Genomic DNA, 20,888 nt, shown 5'->3' on the forward strand with positions numbered 1-20,888 from the left:
TCCGCCCACCTCACCTCCCAGAGCGCTGGGATTACAGGCATGAGCCACCACATCCAGCAGAAATTAATTTTTTTTAAGAAATACAATACCGCATATCAGCTTGCGATATTAAACATACAGTTAACCAAAGAGGAACCCCAAATGACCAATAAGATAGAAGAGCTGCACAAGTTTCATTAGCTACAAGTAAATGCAAGTAAAGGATGAAACATCGCTTCAAAATATATTTGCAAATGTAAACTTTCTCATACCAAGTGTTGGTGTGGATATGAAAAAAGATAAACTATCAGCCAGGTGCAGTGGCTCACGCCTGTAATCCCAGCACTTGGGGAGGCCGAAGTGGGCGGATCACGAGGTCAGGAGATGGAGACCAACCTGGCTAACACGGTGAAACCCTGTCTCTACTACAAAATACAAAAAATCAGCCGGGTGTGGTGGCGGGTGCCTGTAGTCCCAGCTACTCGGGAGGCTGAGGCAGGAGAATGTCGTGAACCCGGGAGGCGGAGCTTGCAGTGAGTGGCGATCACGCCACTGCACTCCAGCCTGGGTGATGGAGTGAGACTCTGTCTCAAAAAAAAAAAAAAAAAAGAGAAACGATCGTACCTTGCTAATGAGCAATTTAGCAATCTTGAATAAAGTCAAATGGTTAATGAAGATTCTCTTCTTGACTTATCTCTAGTCAGACCCCTCTGATTTCTCAACTAGGCCCTGATTTTGGAGCTCATATGTTCATCTCTATATTGTCCAATTCTCACAAGAATCCTAGTAAGTCGCTTTAGCCTGAATCCCTCATTCTCAATATCTGGTCATCCTCTACAACTGGTTGGGTTCCTCCTCCCCTAACATCCCCCAGGTGATGTCTCATCACCCTGGCCTGCTTTCAGCAAGAATCCTATTAGGTGGATTTAGCCAGAAATCCCCCCTTAACCGCTGATTTTTCTCATGGTAATTTTTTGTTTGTTTGTTTGTTTGTTTTGTTTGAAACTGAGTCTGGCTCTGTCGCCCAGGCTGGAGTGCAGTGGCGCGATCTCTGCTCACTGCAAGCTCCGCCTCCCGGGTTCACGCTATTCTCCTGCCTCAGCCTCCCGAGTAGCTAGGACTACAGGTGCCCACCACCACACCCGGCTGATTTTTTGTATTTTTAGTAGAGACAGGGTTTCACCGTGTTAGCCAGGATGGTCTCCATCTCCTGACCTCGTGACCCGCCGGCCTCGGCCTCCCCAAGTGCTGTGATTACAGGCGTGAACCACCATGCCCGGGCTCCTCGTGGTAATTTTCCATGCACTGACCACCCGTGCCAACAAGCACACTCTTATCTTTGGCTACGGATTCTCACTTTTCCTTGTTGTATTTGAAGTTGAATCTGACCTCCTTCCCAACTACAAAATGCCATTGTAGTACTCCTCTGATATAGTTTGGCTCTGTGTCCCCTTCAAGTCTCATGATGAAATGTTAACCCATACATACCTTTGTTTCCAGTTGAGCAGCCCATTGGGAAGTGGGCATTGTAAACAAGTGAGTATCTAACACTTGTATGCTACAATAAAAAAAAAAAAAAAAAAAGAGGCTGGGCACGGTGGCTCACGCCTGTAATCCCAGCACTTTGGGAGGCCAAGGCAGGTAGATCACCTGAGGTCAGGAGTTCAAGACCAGACTGGCCAATATGGTGAAATCCCATCGCTACCAAAAATACAAAAATTAGCTGGGCGTGGTAGTGGGCGTCTGTAATCCCAACTACTCAGGAGGCTGAGGCAGGAGAATCGCTTGAATCCGGGAGGCAGAGGTTGCAGTGAGCCAAGATCGCGCCACTGCACTCCAGCCTGGGCAACGATGTTGAGCGAAACTCGGTCTCAGAAAAAAAAAAAAAAGGAAAGAAAGAAAAGAAAAGAAAGAAATGTGAACCCCAATGTTGGAAGTGGGGCCTAGTGGGAGGTGTTGGACATAGGGGCGGATCCCTCATGAATGGCTTAGCGCCATCCCCTTGGTGATAAGTGAGTTCTCACTCTGTGAGTTCACATCAGATCTGACGGTGATTTTTTTTTTTTTTTTTTTTTTGAAAGGGAGTCTCGCTCTGTCCCCCAGGCTGGAGTGCAGTGGCGTGATCTCAGATCACTACAAGCTCTGCCTCCCGGATTCACGCCATTCTCCTGCCTCAGCCTCCCGAGTAGCTGGGACTACAAGCGTCCACCACGCCCAGCTGATTTTTTGTGTTTTTAGTAGAGGCAGGGTCTCACCGTGTTAGCCAGGATGGTCTCGATCTCCTGACCTCGTGATCCGCCCGCCTCGGCCGCCCAAAGTGCTGGGACTACAGGCGTGAGCCACCGCGCCCGGCCGGATCTGGTTGTTTAAAAAGAAGTCTGAGGCCGGACATGGCGGTTCATGATTGTAATCCCAGCACTTCGGGGAACCGAAGCAGGCAGATCATTTGAGGTAAGGAGTTTAAGACCAGCCCGGCCAACACAGAGAAACCCAGTCTCTACTAAAAATTCAAAAGTTAGCCAGGTGTGCACCTGTAGACCCAGCTAATCGGGAGGCTGAGTCAGGATACTGCTTGAACCCAGGAGGTGGAGGTTCCAGAGAGCAGAGATGGCGCCATTGCACTTCAGCCTGGATGACAGAAGGAAACCCCATCTCAAAAAAAAAAAAAAGGCTGGGTGCCATGGCTCACGCCTATAATCCCAGCACTTTGGGAGGCCGGGGCGGGTGGATCACCTGAGGTCAGGAGTTCAAGACCAGTTTGGCCAACCTGGTGAAACCCCGTCTCAACTAAAAATACAAAAATTAGCCGGATGTGGTGGCACCTGCCTGTAATCCCAGCTATGTGGGAGGCCGAGGCAGGAGAATCACTTGAAACTGGGAGGCAGAGGTTGCAGTAAGCTGAAATTGAGCCACTGCATTCCAGTCTGGGCCACAGAGGAAGATCTGTCTCTAAATAAATAAATAAATAAAATTTAAAAATAAGTAAAATAAAAAGGAGTCTAGTGCCTCCCTTCTCTCTCCCTTGCTTCTTCTCTGGCCATGTGACACACCTGCTCCAACTTTGCCTTCAGTCATGAATGGTAGCTTCCTGAGGTCTCACCAGAAGCAGATGCTGGCACCATGTTTTTCTACAGTCTGCAGAACTATGAGCCAAATAAATCTCTTCTCTTTATAAGATACCCAGTCTCAGGTTTTTGGTTTTTTGTTTGTTTATTTGAGATGGAGTCTCACTCTGTCGCCCAGGCTGGAGTGCAATGACACGATCTCGGCTCACTGAAACCTCTGCCTCCCGGGTTCAAGCAATCCTCATGCCTCAGCCTCCTGAGTAGCTGAGATCACAGGCGCCCACCACCATGCCTGGCTAATTTTTGTATTTTTAGTAGAGACAGAGTTTCACCATGTTGGCCAGGCTTGTCTCAAACTCCTGACCTCAGGTGATCCACCCACCTTGGCCTCCCAAAGTCCTGGGGTTACAGGTGTGAACCACCGCACCTGGCAGAATAATTTATTTTTATTTTTATTTTTTTTTGAGATGGAGTCTCATTTTGTCTTACCCAGGCTGGAGTGCAGTAGCAACATCTTGGCTAACTGCAGCCTCAACTTCCCAAGCTCAGGTGATCCTTCCACTCCAGCCTGCCGGGTAGCTGGGACCACTACCATGTGCTGCTATGCCTGGCCAATGTTTTGTATTTTTAGTAGAGACAGGTTTTGCCATCTTGCCCAGGCTGGTCTCCAACTCCAGAGCTCAAGGCATCTGCCCTCCTCGGCCTCCCAAAGTGCTTGGATTAAGGCATGAGCCACCACACCTGCCCTATTAATAATTTTTTGTATTAGCATGTTGCATACCCGTGATCCAGTAAGCCCCCTCTAGGTTCCCTTTGGACACTCTTATGTATGTCCATGGATATTATATAAGCCTGTTTATTGCAACATTGTTTATAATAGTAAATTGGAAAAAAACCTAATACCCATCAATAGGAAAATAGAGATATGTATTATATATGAAAACAAATATTAAGTCAGCAAGGTGGCTCACACCTGTAATCCCAGCCCTTTAGGAGACTGAGGTTGGGAAAATCACTTGAGGACAAGATTTAAAGACCAGCCTGGGCAACACAATGAGACACAATCTCTAATATATATATATATGCATACACAAAAATTAGGCCAGGCATGGTGGCTCACGCCTGTAATCCCAGCACCTTGGACGGCTAAGCTGGCGGATCACGAGGTCAGGAGATCAAGACCATCCTGGCAAACATGGTGAAACCCCGTCTCTACTAAAAATCAAAAAAAAAAAATCATCCAGGCATGGTGTTGGGCACCTATAGTCCCAGCTACTCAGGAGGCTGAGGCAGGAGAATGGTGTGAACCTGGGAGGCGAAGCTTGCAGTGAGCTGAGATCATGCCACTGCACTCCAGCCTGGGCGACAGAGCAAGACTCTGTCAAAAAAAAAAAAAAAAAAAAACGAAAAATACAAAAATTAGCTTGCCATGGTGGCAGGAGCCTATAATCCCAGCTACTGGAGCTACTGGGGAGGCTGAGGCACAAAAATCGCATGAACCTGAAAGGAAGAGGTTACAGACAGAGCGAAACTCTGTCTCAAAAAAACAAAAAAAGAAAAAGTGTTAACTGAATTCTTTTAACAAACTTACTAGCTAGATGCTAGCTATAATTATCTCATTTTATAGATAAGAAAAGGAAGGCAAAGGAAGCTTTTTTTTTTTTTTTTTTTTTTTTTTGAGATGGAGTCTAGCTCTGTCAGCCAGGCTGGAGTACAGTGGCACCATCTGGGCTCACTACAACCTCCGCTTCCTGGGTTCTAGCAATTCTCCTGCCTCAGCCTCCCAAGTAGCTGGGACTACAGGTGCACATCACCACGCCCACTTAATTTTTGTATTTTTAGTAGAGACGGGGTTTCACCATGTTAGATGTGGACTCCCAGAGTGCTGGGATTACAGGCATGAGCCACTGCATGCAGCATAAAGAAAGCTTTTTTTTTTTTTTTTTTTTTTAGACAGAGCCTCATTCTGTAACCCAGGCTAGAGGTCAGTGGCATGATCTCAGCTCACTGCAACCTCCACCCCCTGGGTTCAAGCAATTCTCCTGCCTCAGCCTCCCAAGTAGCTGGGATTACAGGCTTCTGCCACCACACCCAGCTAATTTTTGTATTTTTAGTACAGACGGGGTTTCACGATGTTAGCCAGGCTGGTCTCGAACTCCTGATCTCGTGATCTGCCTGCCTAGGTCTCCCAAAATGCTGGGATTACAGGTGTGAGCCACCGTGCTGGACCCATGAAAGCTTTTTAAATACCTTGTCGAAGGCCATGCAACTCATAGTGCATCCAGGATTTTTTTTTTTCGCATATCAGCTTTCATTGTTACCTGTCTTTTTATAATAGCTTTATTGAGATATAATTTACATACCATAAAAGTCACTCTTTTAAAGTGTAGAATTCAGCAGCTTTTAGCATACTCAGAGAATTGCGCAACCATCACACTGTCTAATTTTAGCCACTCTCATTGCCCCAAAAACAGATCTCTGGCAGGCAGAATTTATACCCATGCACTTTGACTCTAAATTCAGCCTCAAAAAGTGCAGAATGGGCCAGGTGCGGTGGCTCACGCCTGTCATCCTAGCACTTTGGGAGGCCGCGGTGGGCGGATCACGAGGTCGGGAGATAGAGACCTTCCTGGCTAACATCGTGAAACCCCGTCTCTACTAAGAATAAAAAAATTAGCTGAGCGTGGTGGCAGAAGCCTGTAATCCCAGCTACTTGGGAGGCTGAGGCAGGAGAATTGCTTGAACCCAGGAGGCAGAGGTTGCAGTGAGCCAAGATCATGCTGCTGACCTCCAGCCTGGGTTACAGAGTGAGGCCCTGTCTCAAAAAAAAAAATGCTTTCTTTAGGCTGGTCGCAGTGGCTCATGCCTGTAATCCCAGCACTATGGGAGTCCGCAGCCAACATGGTGAAACCCCGTCTCTACTAAAAATACAAAAATTAAGTGGGCATGGTGACATGCACCTGTAGTCCCAGCTACTCGGGAGGCTGAGGCAGGAGAATGGCGTGAACCCGGGAGGCGGAGCTTGCAGTGAGCTGAGATTGTGCCACTGCACTCCAGCCTGGGCAACAGAGCAAGATTCTGTCTCAAAAAAAAAAAAAAAAAGTGAATGATGCCATGTGTGTAAAAAATTTTGTATATACAAAAACTGTATGTTGGCCAGGCACGGTGGCTCATGCCTGTAATCCTAGCAGCTTGGGAAGCCGAGGAGGGCAGATTGCCTGGGCTCAGGAGTTCGAGACCATCCTGGGCAACACGGTGAAATCCCGTCTCTGTTAAAATACAAAAAGTTAGGCATGGTGGCGGGCGCCTGTACTCCCAGCTACTCAGAAGGCTGAGGCAGGAGAATTGCCTGAACCTGGGAAGCAGAAGTTGCAGTGAGTTGAGATTGCGCCACTGCACTCCAGCCTGGGAGACAGCCAGACTCTGTCTCAAAAAAAAAAGTATGTTATTTACGGACACATACATTACTAGTAAAAATAAGATGAGAATGACGCCTGACTTTAAGAATGTGATTACATTTGGGCCGGGCACGGTGGCTCACGACTGTAATCCCAGGACTTTGGGAGGCTGAGGCAGGAGGATCACGAGGTCAAAAGATCAAGACCATCCTGGCTAACGCAGTGAAACCCCATCTCTACTAAAAAATACAAAAAATTAGCTGGGTGTGGTGGCGGGCGCCTGTAGTTCCAGCTACTCGGGAGGCTGAGGCAGGAGAATGACGCGAACCCGGAAGGCAGAGCTTGCAGTGAGCGGAGATCCAGCCACTGCACTCTAGCCTGGGTGACAGAGCAAGACTCTGTCTCAAAAAAAAAAAAAAAAAAAAAGAATGTGATTACATTTGGAGAGAGAGAGAAGACAGTAGGATCAGGAAGGGTTACCACTGGAATATATCTATATCTGTAAACTTTATTTCTTTAATTTTATTTATTCATTTATTTATTTATTTTTGAGATGGAGTTTCAATCCTGTCATGGCTGGAGTGCAGTAGTGCGATCTTGACTCACTGCAGCCTCTGCCTCCCAGGTTCAAGTGATTCTCCTGCCGCAGCCTCTCAAGTAGCTGGAATTACAGGCACCTGTCATTGTGCCCTACTAATTTTTATATTTTCAGTAGAGATGGGGTTTCACCATTTTGTCTAGGTTGGTCTTGAACTCCTGATCTCAGGTGATCCACCCGCCTTGGCCTCTCAAAGTGCTGGGATTACAGGCATGCACTGCACCTGGCCCATTATTTCTTTAAGAAAAGCAATTTTCCTCCAGGTAAATTGCCTGTAAATTCTCCTTGACTCATGCCTGTAATGCCAGCACTTTGAGAGGCTTAAAGGGGAGGATTGCTTGAGCCAAGGAGTTCAAGACCAGCCTGGGCAACATAGCAAAACCCCCATCTCTACAAAACAAAATTAAAAAAAAATTTTTTTGAATTAGCTGGTTGTTGTGGCATGTACCTGTACTCCCAGCTACTCAGGAGGCTGAGGTAGGAGGATCACTTGAGCATGGGAGGTGCAGCCTGAAGTAAGGTATGACTGACCCAGCGCACTCCAGCCTGGGTGACAGAGAGAGCAATTCTCAAACAAATATAGCTTAACATCAGTGGTTGTTAAATTTGATTATGGAAACATTGGTGTTTACTCACATTATTCTTAGTAGCTTTTTATATGTTTGAAATATTGCAATTTTTTTCCAAGACAGCAAATATATTAGTCAGGATTCTCTGGAGAAAGAGAACCGGGAATATAGGATGTACATGTATTTATAGAAATTTAGGCCGGGCGCGGTGGCTCAAGATTTGGGAGGCCGAGACGGGCGGACCACGAGGTCAGGAGATCGAGACCATCCTGGCTAACACAGTGAAACCCCGTCTCTACTAAAAAATACAAAAAACTAGCCAGGTGAGGTGGCGGGCGCCTGTAGTCCCAGCTACTTGGGAGGCTGAGGCAGGAGAATGGCGTAAACCTGGGAGGCAGAGCTTGCAGTGAGCTGAGATCCGCCCACTGCACTCCAGCCGGGGACAGAGAGAGACTCCCCTTAAAAAAAAAAAAAAAAAAAAAAGAAATTTATTTGGCTGGGAGTGGTGGCTCATGCCTGTAATCTCAGCACTCTAGGAGGCGAAGGCAGGCAGGTCACTTGAGGCCGGGAATTCAAGACCAGCCTGGCCAACATAGCAAAACTCCATCTCTACTAAAAATACAAAAATTAGCTGGGCATGGTGGTGCATGCCTGTAATCCCAGCTACTCGGGCTACTCGGAAGGCTAAGGCATGAGAATTGCTTGAATCCAGAAGTCGAAGGTTGCAGTAAGCCAAGATTGTGCCACTGCACTCCAGCCTGGGTGACAGAGCAAGACCCTGTCTCAAAAAAAATTAAATAAATAAATAAATAAATAAACGGAGAGGGAAAGAGAAATTTATTTTAAGAAATTAGCTCAGCCGGCCGGGCGCGGTGGCTCAAGCCTGTAATCCCAGCACTTTGGGAGGCCGAGACGGGCGGATCACGAGGTCAGGAGATCAAGACCATCCTGGCTAACATGGTGAAACCCCGTCTCTACTAAAAAATACAAAAAACTAGCCGGGCGAGGTGGCGGGCGTCTGTGGTCCCAGCTACTCGGGAGGCTGAGGCAGGAGAATGGCGTAAACCCGGGAGGCGGAGCTTGCAGTGAGCTGAGATCCGGCCACTGCACTCCAGCCTGGGCGACAGAGCGAGACTCCGTCTCAAAAAAAAAAAAAAAAAAAAAGAAATTAGCTCAGCCAGGCACAGTGGCTCACGTCTGTAATCCCAGTACTCTGGGAGGCCAAGGCAGGCAGATCACCTGAGGCTGGGAGTTCAAGACCAGCCTGCCCAACATGGAGAAACCCCGTCTCTACAAAAAATACAAAATTAGTCAGGCATGGTGGTGCATGTCTGTAATCCCAGCTACCTGGGAGGCTGAGGCAGGAGAATTGCTTGAACCCGGGAGGGCTGCAGTGAGCCGGGATGGCACCATTGCACTCTAGCCTGGGCAACGTGAGCAAAACTCCGTCTCAAAAAAAAAGAAGAAAGAAATTGGCTCATAGGATCATGGAGACTAAACCCAAAATCCGCAAAGTGGACTGGCAGACTAGAGACCCAGAGAAGGAAGAGTCAATGTTATAGTTTAAGTCAGAAGGTTATCTGCTGGCAAAATTCTTTCTTGCTCAGTGCAGGTCAGTCTTTTGGCCACATCTGAGTTTTCAGCTGATTGAATGAGGCCTCCAATACTCCACATTATAAAGACAATCTGCTTTACTCAAAGTCCAATTTAGGTCAGGCGCAGTGGCTCACGCCTGTAATCCCAGCACTTTGGGAGGCCAAGGCGGGCAGATCACCTGAGGTCACGGGTTCAAGACCAGGCTGGCCAACATGGTGAAACCTCCTCACTACTAAAAATACAAAAATTAGGCAGGCGTGGTGTAATCCCAGCTACTTGAGAGGCTGAGGCAGGAGAATCGCTTGAACCCTTGCAGTGAGCCAAGATTATACCACTGCACTCCAGCCTGGGCAACAAGAGGGAGACTCCATTGCAAACACAAAAAAACAAAAAACAAAACAAAACAAAAAAAAAAACAGGCTGGGCGCGGTGGCTCATGCCTGTAATCCCAGCACTTTGGGAGGCCAAGGTGGGTGGATCACAAGGTCAGAAGATCAAGACCATCCTGGCCAACATAGTGAAAATCTGTCTCTACTAAAAATACAAAAATTAGCTGGGCGTGGTGGTGCGTGCCTATAACCCCAGCTACTCAGGAGGCTGAGGCAGGAGAATCGCTTGAACCAGGGAGCTGGAGGTTGCAGTGAGCCGAGATCACACCACAACACTGCAGCCTGGCAATAGAGTAAGACTCCATCTCAAAAAAAAAAGAAAGAAAAAAGAAAGAAAGAAAAGAAAAGAGAAACCAAGTCCAGCAATTTAAATGTTAATCTGGCCAGGTGTAGTGGCTCACGTCTGTAATCCCAGCACTTTGGGAGGCCGAGGCAGGCAGATCACCTGAGGTCAGGAGTTTGAGACCAGCCTGGCCAACATGGTGAAACCCCGTCTCTACTAAAAATATAAAAATTAGCAGGGCATGGTGCTGCATTTCTGTAATCTCAGCAACTCAGAAGGCTGAGGTAGGAGAATTGCTTGTACCTGGGAGGCGGATGTTGCACTGAGCCGATATCATGCCACTGCACTCCAGCCTGGGTGACAGCGAGATTTTATTTCAAAAAGAATAAATATATAGGCCAGGCGTGGTGACTCACGCCTGTAATCCCAGCACTTGGGGAGGCCGAGGTGGGCAGATCACTAGGTCAGGAGATTGAGACCATCCTGGCTAATACAGTGAAACCCTGTCTCTACTAAAAATACAAAAAATTAGCTGGGCGTGGTGGTGGGTGCCTGTAGTCCTAGCTACTTGGGAGGCTGAGGCAGGAGAATGGTGTGAATGCAGGAGGCGGAGCTTGCAGTGAGCCAAGATGGCGCCACTGCACTCCAGACTGGGTGACAAAGCGAGACTCCATCTCAAAATAAATAAATAAATAAAAATTAAATTAAATAAATAAATGAAAGTTAAAAGAGAATAAATGTTAATCTTATCCAAAAACGCCGTAACATAAACATCCAGAATAATGTTGCTGTTTTTGTCTTTTGATTCAGAATCTTACTCTGTCACCCAGGCTAGAATGCAGTGGCACGATCACAGCTCACTGTAGCCTCAACCTCCTGGGCTCAAACCATACTCCTGCTTCAGTGTCCTGAGTATCTGGGACTACAGGTGTGCACCATCACACCTGGTTAATTTTTGTAGTTTTCATAGAGACAGGGTGTCACTATGTGGCCCAGGCCCGTCTTGAACTCCTGGGCTTAAGCTATCCGTCCACCTTGGCCTCCCAAAGTGTTGAGATTACAGGCATGAGCTACTATGCCCCTCCCAGAATAATCTTTGACCAAATACGTGGGCATCGTGGCCCACCCAAGTTGACACATAAAACTAACCAGCGCAGGCCGGGTGTGGTGGCTCACACCTGTAATCACAGCACTTTGGGAGGCCAAGGCAGGCAGATCACCTGAGGTCAGGAGTTCAAGATCAGCCTGACCAACATGGAGAAACCCCATCTCTACTAAAAATACAAAATTAGCCAGGCGTGGTGGCACATGCCTGTAATCCCAACTACTTGGGAGGCTGAGGCAGGAGAATCTCTTGAACCCAGGAGGCGGAGGTTGCAGTGAGCTGAGATCACACCATTGCACTCCAGCCTGGGCAACAAGAGTGAAACTCCGTTTCAAAAAAAAAAAAACAAATTAACCATGGCAAGTTCACCTCTCATCAACAGCATCCATGAGCATCTTTTTATTTTTATTTATTTATTTTGTTTGTTTGTTTTTGAGATGGAGTCTTGCTCTGTTGGCCAGGCTGGAGTGCAATGGTGCAATCTCGGCTCAGTGCAACCTGCACCTACCTCCCAGGCTCAAATGATTCTCCTGCTTCAGCCTCTCGAGTAGCTGGGACTACAGGTGTGCACCACCAAGCCCAGATAATTTTTGTATTTTAAGTAGAAGGAGGGTTTCACCATTTTGGCCAGGCTGGTCTGGAACTCCTGACCTCAGGTGATCCGCCTGTCTCGGCCTCCCAAAGTGCTGGGATTAGAGATGTGAGCCACTGCCCCCAGCCCATATGCATCTTTTTCAACCATGATATAACTATCCACCTAACGTGATACAACTATCTTGTAAATACAATGAAAACCGCACTAATCTCTCTCCCAGAAGAGGATGTAAGTTTCTTAGGTGATGTTTAAGCTTCTCCTTGATATCTCATAACTTAAATAGTATGCTCTAAGGTTAACAATATTGAAATACTATGATATAAAGTCAATATATCTTTTGTTACAGAAAAGGATAAGTGGGGAATGAAAACAAAGACATTTGTGACACACACACACACATCCATCACAAAACAAAAAGAAACATCAATGGCAATTACAGCTCTCACTTCTGCAACTGGTGATGGGGTCGTAGCTGGTGTTTATAACCATCTTCTTGCGCCACACATTCCGTATTCCCATTCTCCTCAACAAACACCTCAGCTGGCCATGGGTCACCTGGTGTGGCGACCCAAACCTTCTTTCCTGGATCATTCATAGTCCTGCCAAGATTGAGTTGTTGTGGTTTTCCACTGACTCTAATCACAGGGCATTCCGATACTAAGAGATACCCTAAGCGCTCTCCTGTATTTCAGACATACCCTTTCCTAGCTCCATTGTGGAGTAGCAGTCCAATTTCACTTTGGTAGTCAGGATTAATCACCCAAGCCAGCACAGTAACTCCTTTCTTTGCCTATTGATTCAGAGGTAAGAGGAACTGAAAGTGGCCAGGTGGCACTGAAAAGTCAGTTCGATGAAATCACTGTTGTCACTTAGTCCATTTTCTGTTGCTTATGACAGAATACCTGAAACTGGGTAATTTATTAAGAAAGAAATTATTGTTTGCAGTGATGGGGCCTGAAAAGTCCAAGGTCAAGGGGCTGCATCTGGTGAGGCCCTTCTTGCTGACAGGACTCTGCAGAGTCCCGAGGTGGTGTAGGATGTCACATGGCCAGGGGGCTCAGCATGCTAGCTCATGTCTCTCCTCCTTTTATTTATACAACTTTATAGCCACCAGTCCCATTCCCGTGATAACTCATTTATCCATGAACCCATTAATTAATTAATTATTATTATTTTTTAGACAGAGTTTCGGTCTTGTTGCCCAGACTAGAGTGCAATGGCGCTATCTCAGCTCACTGTAACCTCCGCCTCCCAGGTTCAAGTGATTCTCCTGCCTCAGCTTCCCAAGTAGCTGGGATTACAGGCATGAGCCACCACGCCTGGCTAATTTTGTATTTTTAGTAGAGACAGGGTTTCTCCATGTTGGTCAGGCTGGTCCTAAACTCCCAACCTCAGGAGATCTGCCCACCTTGGCCTCCCAAAGTGCTGGGAGTACAGACATAAACCACTGTGCCTGGTCCTAACCCATTAATTTATTAATCCATGGATGGATTAATTCATTCATAAAGGCAGAGCCCTCATGACTGCATCACCTTCTTTTTTTTTTTTTTCTTGGGATGGAGTCTTGCTCTGTAGCCCAGTCTGGAGTGCAGTGGCGCGATCTCAGCTCACTGCAAGCTCCGCCTGCTGGGTTCACGCCATTCTCCTGCCTCAACCTCCTGAGTAGCTGGGAATACAGGTGCCTATAACTACGTCTGGCTAATTTTTGTATTTTTGGTAGAGATGGGGTTTCACTGTGTTAGCCAGGATGGTCTTGATCTCCTGACCTCGTGATCTGCCCATCTTGGCATCCCAAAGTGCTGGGACTACAGGCGTGAGCCACCACGCCTGGCCATGACTCAATCAACTCTTTTTTTTTTTTTTTTTTTTTTTGAGACGGAGTCTCGCTCTGTCGCCCAGGCTGGAGTGCAGTGGCCGGATCTCTGCTCACTGCAAGCTCCGCCTCCCGGGTTCACGCCATTCTCCTGCCTCAGCCTCCCGAGTAGCTGGGACTATAGGCGCCCGCCACCGCACCCGGCTAGTTTTTTGTATTTTTTAGTAGAGACGGGGTTTCACCGTGTTAGCCAGGATGGTCTCCATCTCCTGACCTCGTGATCCGCCCACCTCTGCCTCCCAAAGTGCTGGGATTACAGGCTTGAGCCACCGCGCCCGGCCGACTCAATCAACTCTTAAAGGCCCCACCTCTCTAGGCTGGGTGCGGTGGCTCAAGCCTGTAATCCCAGCACTTTGGGAGACCGAGACAGGAGGATCACGAGGTCAGGAGACTGAGACCATCCTGGCTAACACGGTGAAACCCCGTCTCTACTAAAAAAAATACAAAAAACTAGCCGGGCATGGTGGCGGGCGCCTGTAGTCCCAGCTATTCGGGAGGCTGAGACAGGAGAATGGTGTAAACCCGGGAGGCGGAGCTTGAGGTGAGCTGAGATCCAGCCAGTGCACTCCAGCCTGGGAAATAGAGCGAGACTCCATCTCAAAAAAAAAAAAAAAAGGTCTCACGTCTCAATACTGCCACATTGGGGATTAAATTTCAACATGTGTTTTGGAGGGGACAAATAGTCAAACCATAGCATGTCTCCTGGTGGAGGCATTGCTCTCTTTGGAACTAAGATCTCTAGGCTAACAGAGCATTAGGTTATGGGAACAGGAAGGAAAGATTTAACTAGTGGGCCATGTACAGTGGTTCACTCCTGTAATCCCTAGACCTTTGGGAGGCTAAATCTGACAGATTACCCGAGGTCAGGAGTTTGAGACCAGCCTGGCCAGCACGGTGAAACTCCATCTCTAATAAAAATACAAAAATTAGCCAGGCATGGTGGCACACGCCTGTAGTCCCAGCTGCTAGGGAGGCTGAGGCAGGAGAATCGCTTGAACCCGGGAGGTGGAGGTTGTAGTGAGCTGAGACCTTGCCACTACACTCCAGCCTGGGCAACAGAGTGAGACTCCATCTCAAAAAAAAAAAAAAAATTGGCTACTGGGTCAGTCACTAGGGGTAATACTAAGTGGTGCCATTCTCATGTCTAACACTTGATTCCTGGACCCATGCAGAAAGAAAGGGCAAGGGCCCTAGGGTAGAAATGAGCTTAGTGTGTTTCAAAGAAAGAGGACAAGAGTGAATAAAGAAGGCGGGAGTAGGCTGGGTGCGGTGGCTCACACCTGTAATACCAGCACTTTGGGAGACTGAGGTGGGCAGATCACTAGGTCAGGTGATCGAGACCATCCTGGCTAACACAGTGAAACCCCATCTTTAGTAAAAAAAAGTACAAAAAATTAGCCGGGCATGGTGGTGGGCGCCTGTAGTCCCTGCTATTCGGGAGGCCGAGGCAGGAGAATGGCATGAACCCAGGAGGCGGAGCTTGCAGTAAGCCAAGGTCGCGCCACTGCACTCCAGCCTGGGAAATAGAGCAAGACTTCATCTCAAAAAAAAAAAAAAAAAAAAATGAAGAAGGCAGGAGTAGAAGCAGGAAGATCAGTCTTGCGGGGAGTCAATCTATCTTTCCAACGCACTTGGAGCAAAGTACAGACTCCTTCCCTATGGCCTATAATTTCCATAAATATCTGTTTGTGACTGGGTGCGGTGGCTCACGCCTGTAATTCCACCACTTTGGGAGGCTGAGGTGGGCGGATCACCTGAGGTCAGCAGTTCCAGACCAGCTGACCAACATGGAGAAACCCCTTCTCTGCTAAAAATACAAAAAATTAGCCAGGCGTGGTGGTGCATGCCTGTAATCCCAGCTACTTAGGAGGCTGAGGCAGGAGAATCACTTGAAACTGGGAGGCGGAGGTTGCAGTGAGCTGAGATAGCGCCATTGCACTCCAGCCTGGGCAACAAGAGCAAAACTCCGTCTCAAAACAAAACAAAACAAAACAAAAACTTGTTTGTTGATTCATCCAATTGAAATAGTATCTTTTAACTCCTTGTTATATAGATAAGAACTGTTATGGCTGGGCGCAGTGGCTCATGCCTGTAATCCCAGCACTTTGGGAGGCCGAGGTGGGTGGATCACCTGAGGTCAGAAGGTCGAGACCAGCCTGACCAATGTGGAGAAACCCCGTGTCTACTAAAAATACAAAATTAGCCAGGAGTAGTGGCACATGCCTGTAATCCCAGCTACTAGGGAGGCTGAGGCAGGAGAATCGCTTGAACCCGGGAGGTGGAGGTTTCGGTGAGCCGAGATCACGCCATTGCCCTCCAGCCTGGGCAACAAGAGCGAAACTCCATCAAAAAAAAAAAGAAAAAAAGAAAAAAAGAAAGAAAGAAAGAGAAAGAAAGAAAGAAAGAAAGAAAGAAAGAAAGAAAGAAAGAAAGAAAGAAAGAAAGAAAGAAGGAAAGAAGGAAAGAAAGAAATGTTTATCTCTTCTCATTACTTCCAAACAGGTATGTTTAGGCCATTAATTTTTTTTTTTTTTGAGACGGAGTCTCGCTCTGTCGCCCAGGCTGGAGTGCAGTGGCTGGATCTCAGCTCACTGCAAGCTCTGCCTCCCGGGTTCACGCCATTCTCCTGCCTCAGCCTCCCGAGTAGCTGGGACTACAGGCGTCCACCACATCACCCGGCTAGTTTTTTGTATTTTTTAGTAGAGACAGGGTTTCACCATGTTAGCCAAGATGGTCCCGATCTCCTGACCTCGTGATCCACCCGTCTCGGCCTCCCAAAGTGCTGGGATTACAGGCTTGAGCCACCGCGCCCGGCCTAGGCCATTAATTTTATAATTTTCTTTTTTTTTTTTTTTTTTGAGACAGAGTCTCACTCTGTCGCCCAGGCTGGAGTGCAGTGGCACAATCTTGGCTCACTGCAAGCTTCGCCTCCTGGATTCACACCATTCTCCTGCCTCAGCCTCCCGAGTAGCTGGGACTACAGGCGCCTGCCACCACACCCGGCTAATTTTTTGTGTTTTTAGTACAGATGGGGTTTCACTGTGTTAGCCAGGATGGTCTCGATCTCCTGACCTCGTGATCCACCCTCCTAGGCCTCCCAAAGTGCTGGGATTACAGGTGTGAGCCACCGCGCCCGGCCAATTTTATAATTTTCACAAGTAAAGAGACAGCTTTCAAGAGCCGTCACAGTGGTCTGTGGGATCACACTGATGAATGGACAGAAAAGTAAGATTCATGACTTAAGCATTCATGACAGAGGGTTAGGGAGGGGGGCTTGTTCTTGAGGTCACAGCCTCTGGAGCAGGGACAGAGAGTCACCGTCACCCAGAAGGACAGAAATCTAAGTGACTGATTGAATCATTGTTGGCCTGGCTGCATAGATGGCCCTTACCCATCTTCACCTATGTAACATTTACCGTGTATCTTTTCCCTCAAGGTGAAGCAAAGACAAACTCTCTAAAGCGTGTAGGTGTGTGTCTGTGTATATCTATGTCTATATATGTATCTTTCCTGTGTGTATATCTATGTCTATATATGTATCTTACCTGTGTGTGTATCTACGTCTATATATGTGTCTTGCCTGTGTGTATGTCTGTGTGTGTCTGTGTGTTTATGCACAGATTGCTTGCCCACTCTGTTCCCTACCACCCTCATCACCAAACCCCCTAATTTGAGACCTTCCCCTCAATATCCACATGGACCTGCAAGTCAGTTCTCTCAATTAGGAGAGAGGTCACTAACGTCAAAGGAAACCCCCCATTAGCTACCTTTCTTACTCATCAGGATTTCAAGAATTCTTAATTATGGTTACTCAATAGAAGATAAGTGCTGTAATCCATAATAGTATAAAATTAATGGTCTATCTATTCACGTTTGGAAGTAATAACAAGAAATAAACATTTATTTTCTTTCTTTCTTTTTTTTTTTTTTTTTTTGACAGAGTCTTGCTGTGTCACCCATACTGGAGTGCAGTGGAGCAATCTTGGCTCACTGCTGCAAACTCTGCCTCCTGGGTTCGTGCAATTCTCCTGCCTCAGCCTCCCAAGTAGCTGGGATTACAGATGTGCGCCACCATGCCCAGATGATTTTTGTATTTTTAGTAGAGACGGGGTTTCACCACGTTGGTCAGGCTGGTCTCGAACTCCTGATCTCAAGTGATCCACCCACTTTGGCCTCCCAAAGTGCTGCTGGGATTGCAGGCATGAGCCACCGCTCCTGGCCAACATTTCTTTTTCTTTTTCTTTTTTTTCCTTCTCTTTTTTTTCAGACATAGCCTTGCTCTGTCTTGTCCAGACTGGAGTGCAGTGGTGCGATCTCGGCTCACTGCATCCTCTGCCTCCCCGGTTCAAGCAGTTCTCCTGTCTCAGCCACACGAGTACGTGGGATTACAGACGTGTACCACCACGCCCAGCTAATTTTAAATTTTTAGTAGAGATGGGGTTTCACCATTTTGGCCAGGCTGGTCTCGAACTCCTGACCTCAGATGATCCACCCTCCTAGGCCTCCCAAAGTGCCAGGACTGCAGGTGTGAGCCACCGCGTAAGACCAACATTTCTTATCTATACAGCAGGGAGTTAAAAGATACTGCCTCAGTTGGATGGATCAATAAACAGATATCTACAGAAATTATATAAGGTAACTAATAACGTGTTTGGATATAACTGTAGTTGTATATATTTTATCATCTTCGTCTGATGTTAAGGAAATTGTACATGTATACCTGTATAGCACCAGGGCCTAATGTTTTCTTTTTTTTTTTTGAGACGGAGTCTTGCACTGTTGCCTGGGCTGGAGTGCCATGGCACGATCTCAGCTTACTGCAACCTCCGCCTACCAGGTTCAAGCAATTCTCCTGCCTCAGCCTCCCAAGTAGCTGGGATTACAGGTGCCTGCCACCATGCCCAGCAAATTTTTTGTATTTTTAGTAGAGATGGGGTTTCACAGTATTGGTCAGGCTGGTCTCGAACTCCTGACATCATGATCTGCCTGCCTCGGCTTCCCAAAGTGCTGGATTATAGGTGCAAGCAACCGCGCCTTTTTTTTTTTTTTTTTTTTTTTGAGACAGAGTCTCGCTCTGTTGCCCAGGCTGGAGTGCAGTAGAGCGATCTCAGCTCACTGCAACCTCTGCCTCCCTGGTTCAAGCAATTTCCCTGCCTCAGCCTCCTGAGTAGCTGAGATTACAGGTGCATGCCACCACGCCCAGCTAATTTTTGTATTTTTGGTAGATACAGAGTTTCACCATATTGGTCAGGCTGGTCTTGAACTTCTGATCTTGTGATCTGCCCGCCTCAGCCTCCCAAAGTGCTGGGATTACAGGCGTGAGCCACTGCGCTGGGCCACCAGGGCCTAATCTTGTTTGTATAGTGTCTCTAATTCCTTCATTTTGACCACAGCTCTTAGGCACCCTGTATATAGTAATTATCTATGAGAGGGAGAGTTTGGGAAATGATAGCCTTGTCAAGTTCCCTCTTACATTGTACTAAGGTTCGTCTGTGTGATGATTCCTGTACAGAGAATTGATGGTATGTAACTTCTTGGAGAAGTTCAAAAGACACTGTGGCTTTCATCTTACTCTCTCCCTCTTTCATCTGTCACCCTGGGGCGAGGAAGCCATGCTGTGAGTAGCCCTAGCAAGCCCTCATAGTGGGAAAGTGAGCCTGCCAAGAAGAAAGTGAGTTTGGAGCAGATTCTTCATCCCTCAGTAGGCCACTGAAATATCTTGTAAACTCAAGAATCATAAGTGGCCGGGTGCAGTGGCTCACGCCTGTAATTCCAGCACTTTGGGAGGTTGAGGCCGGCAGATCACTATAGGTCAGGAGTTTGAGACCAGCCTGGCCAACATGCTGAAACTCCATCTCTACTAAAAATACAATTTTGTTTTTGCTCTTATTGCCCAGGCTAGAGTGCAGTAGTGCAATCTCGGCTCACTGCAACCTCCGCCTTCTGGTTTCAAGCAATTCTCCTGCCTCAGCCTCCCAAGTCGCTGGGCTTACAGGTGCCCGCCACCATGCCCAGCTAATTTTTTTGTATTTTTGGTAGAGACAGACTTTTACCATGTTGGTCAGGCTGGTCTCGAACTGCTGACCTTGTGATCCACCCGCCTCAGCCTCCCAACGTGCTGGGATTACAGGCATGAGCCACCGTGCCCGGCCCTTAAAAATACAAAAATTAGCCAGGCATGGTGGCACACGCCTGTAATCCCGGTTACTTGGGAGGCTGAGGTAGGAGAATCGTTTGAACCTGGGAGGCAGAGGTTGCAGTGAGCCAAGATTGTGCCATTGCACTCCAGCCTGGGCAACAAAAGCAAAACTCTGATCTCAAAAAAAAATAAAAATAAAAATAAAGCCACAACCATTAAGCCACTCTGCTCTGATCCATGACCCAGAAACTGTGGGAGAAATGTTTCTGGGTAGGTAATTTGTTACATGGCAATAATTAATACATGTTAAACTATATTTGAAGCATCTTATTGTGGTAAGAAATAGCCTAAGCCAAGGCCTTGTGAAAATTGTTGATCTGGCTGGCTACCAAGCAACAGTTGTGATGTCATCAGGATTAGAACCCTCACTTAACAGGGTCTTGCCAACTGTCTGATGGTAAGTCCCAGATACGAAGGCACTTGTCAGGTGAGCACAACTACTTCTGCTTTCTTCTTTACTTCTCCAAATAGGGTGAATAACTAAGAGATTCCCAAGCCAAATTTGGCTCTTGGTATTCCTTAGGTCAACTAACATATTTTAAATGTGAGTTTCTAATGGTTACTGTCAATTAAGAGCAAATTGCCCCCGTTTCAATCCCCGAACTTATCCCTTTTGGTTTTGAAGCCTCTACCCGAGTGTAATGTACAAAATAGATGTTGCTAAGGGTTTTTTGTTTGTAACAATTTTTATATAGGGTCACAAAATTGTCAGGTATGAGATTGAGGCATATCTTGAATTTTATTAAAGTGAAACACTTTACAGTAATCAACATTTAATACATGTATAAAATATTTCAACTGAAAATATCAGGAGCCATATTTTAAAAAGTACTTAGTATTGGTCGAGTGCGGGGGCTCACACCTGTAATCCCAGCACTTTGGGAGGCCGAGGCGGGTGGATCACGAGGTCCGGAGATCAAGACCACCCTGGCTAACACGGTGAAACCCCGTCTCTACTAAAAATACAAAAAATTAACCAGGTTTGGTGGTATGTGCCTGTAATCCCAGCTATTCGGGAGGCTGAGGCAGGAGAATCGCTTGAACCCGGGAGGTGGAGATTGCAGTGAGCCAAGATCGCACCACTGCACTTCAGCCTGGGGTACAGAGCGAGACTCTATCTAAAAATAAATAAGCCGGGCGCGGTGGCTCACGCCTGTAATCCCAGCACTTTGGGAGGCTGAGGCGGGCGGATCACGAGGTCAGGAGATCGTGACCGTCCTGGCTAACGCCGTGAAACCC

Source organism: Papio anubis, chromosome 4, assembly GCF_008728515.1.
Source record: "Papio anubis isolate 15944 chromosome 4, Panubis1.0, whole genome shotgun sequence".
NCBI lineage: Eukaryota > Metazoa > Chordata > Mammalia > Primates > Cercopithecidae > Papio > Papio anubis.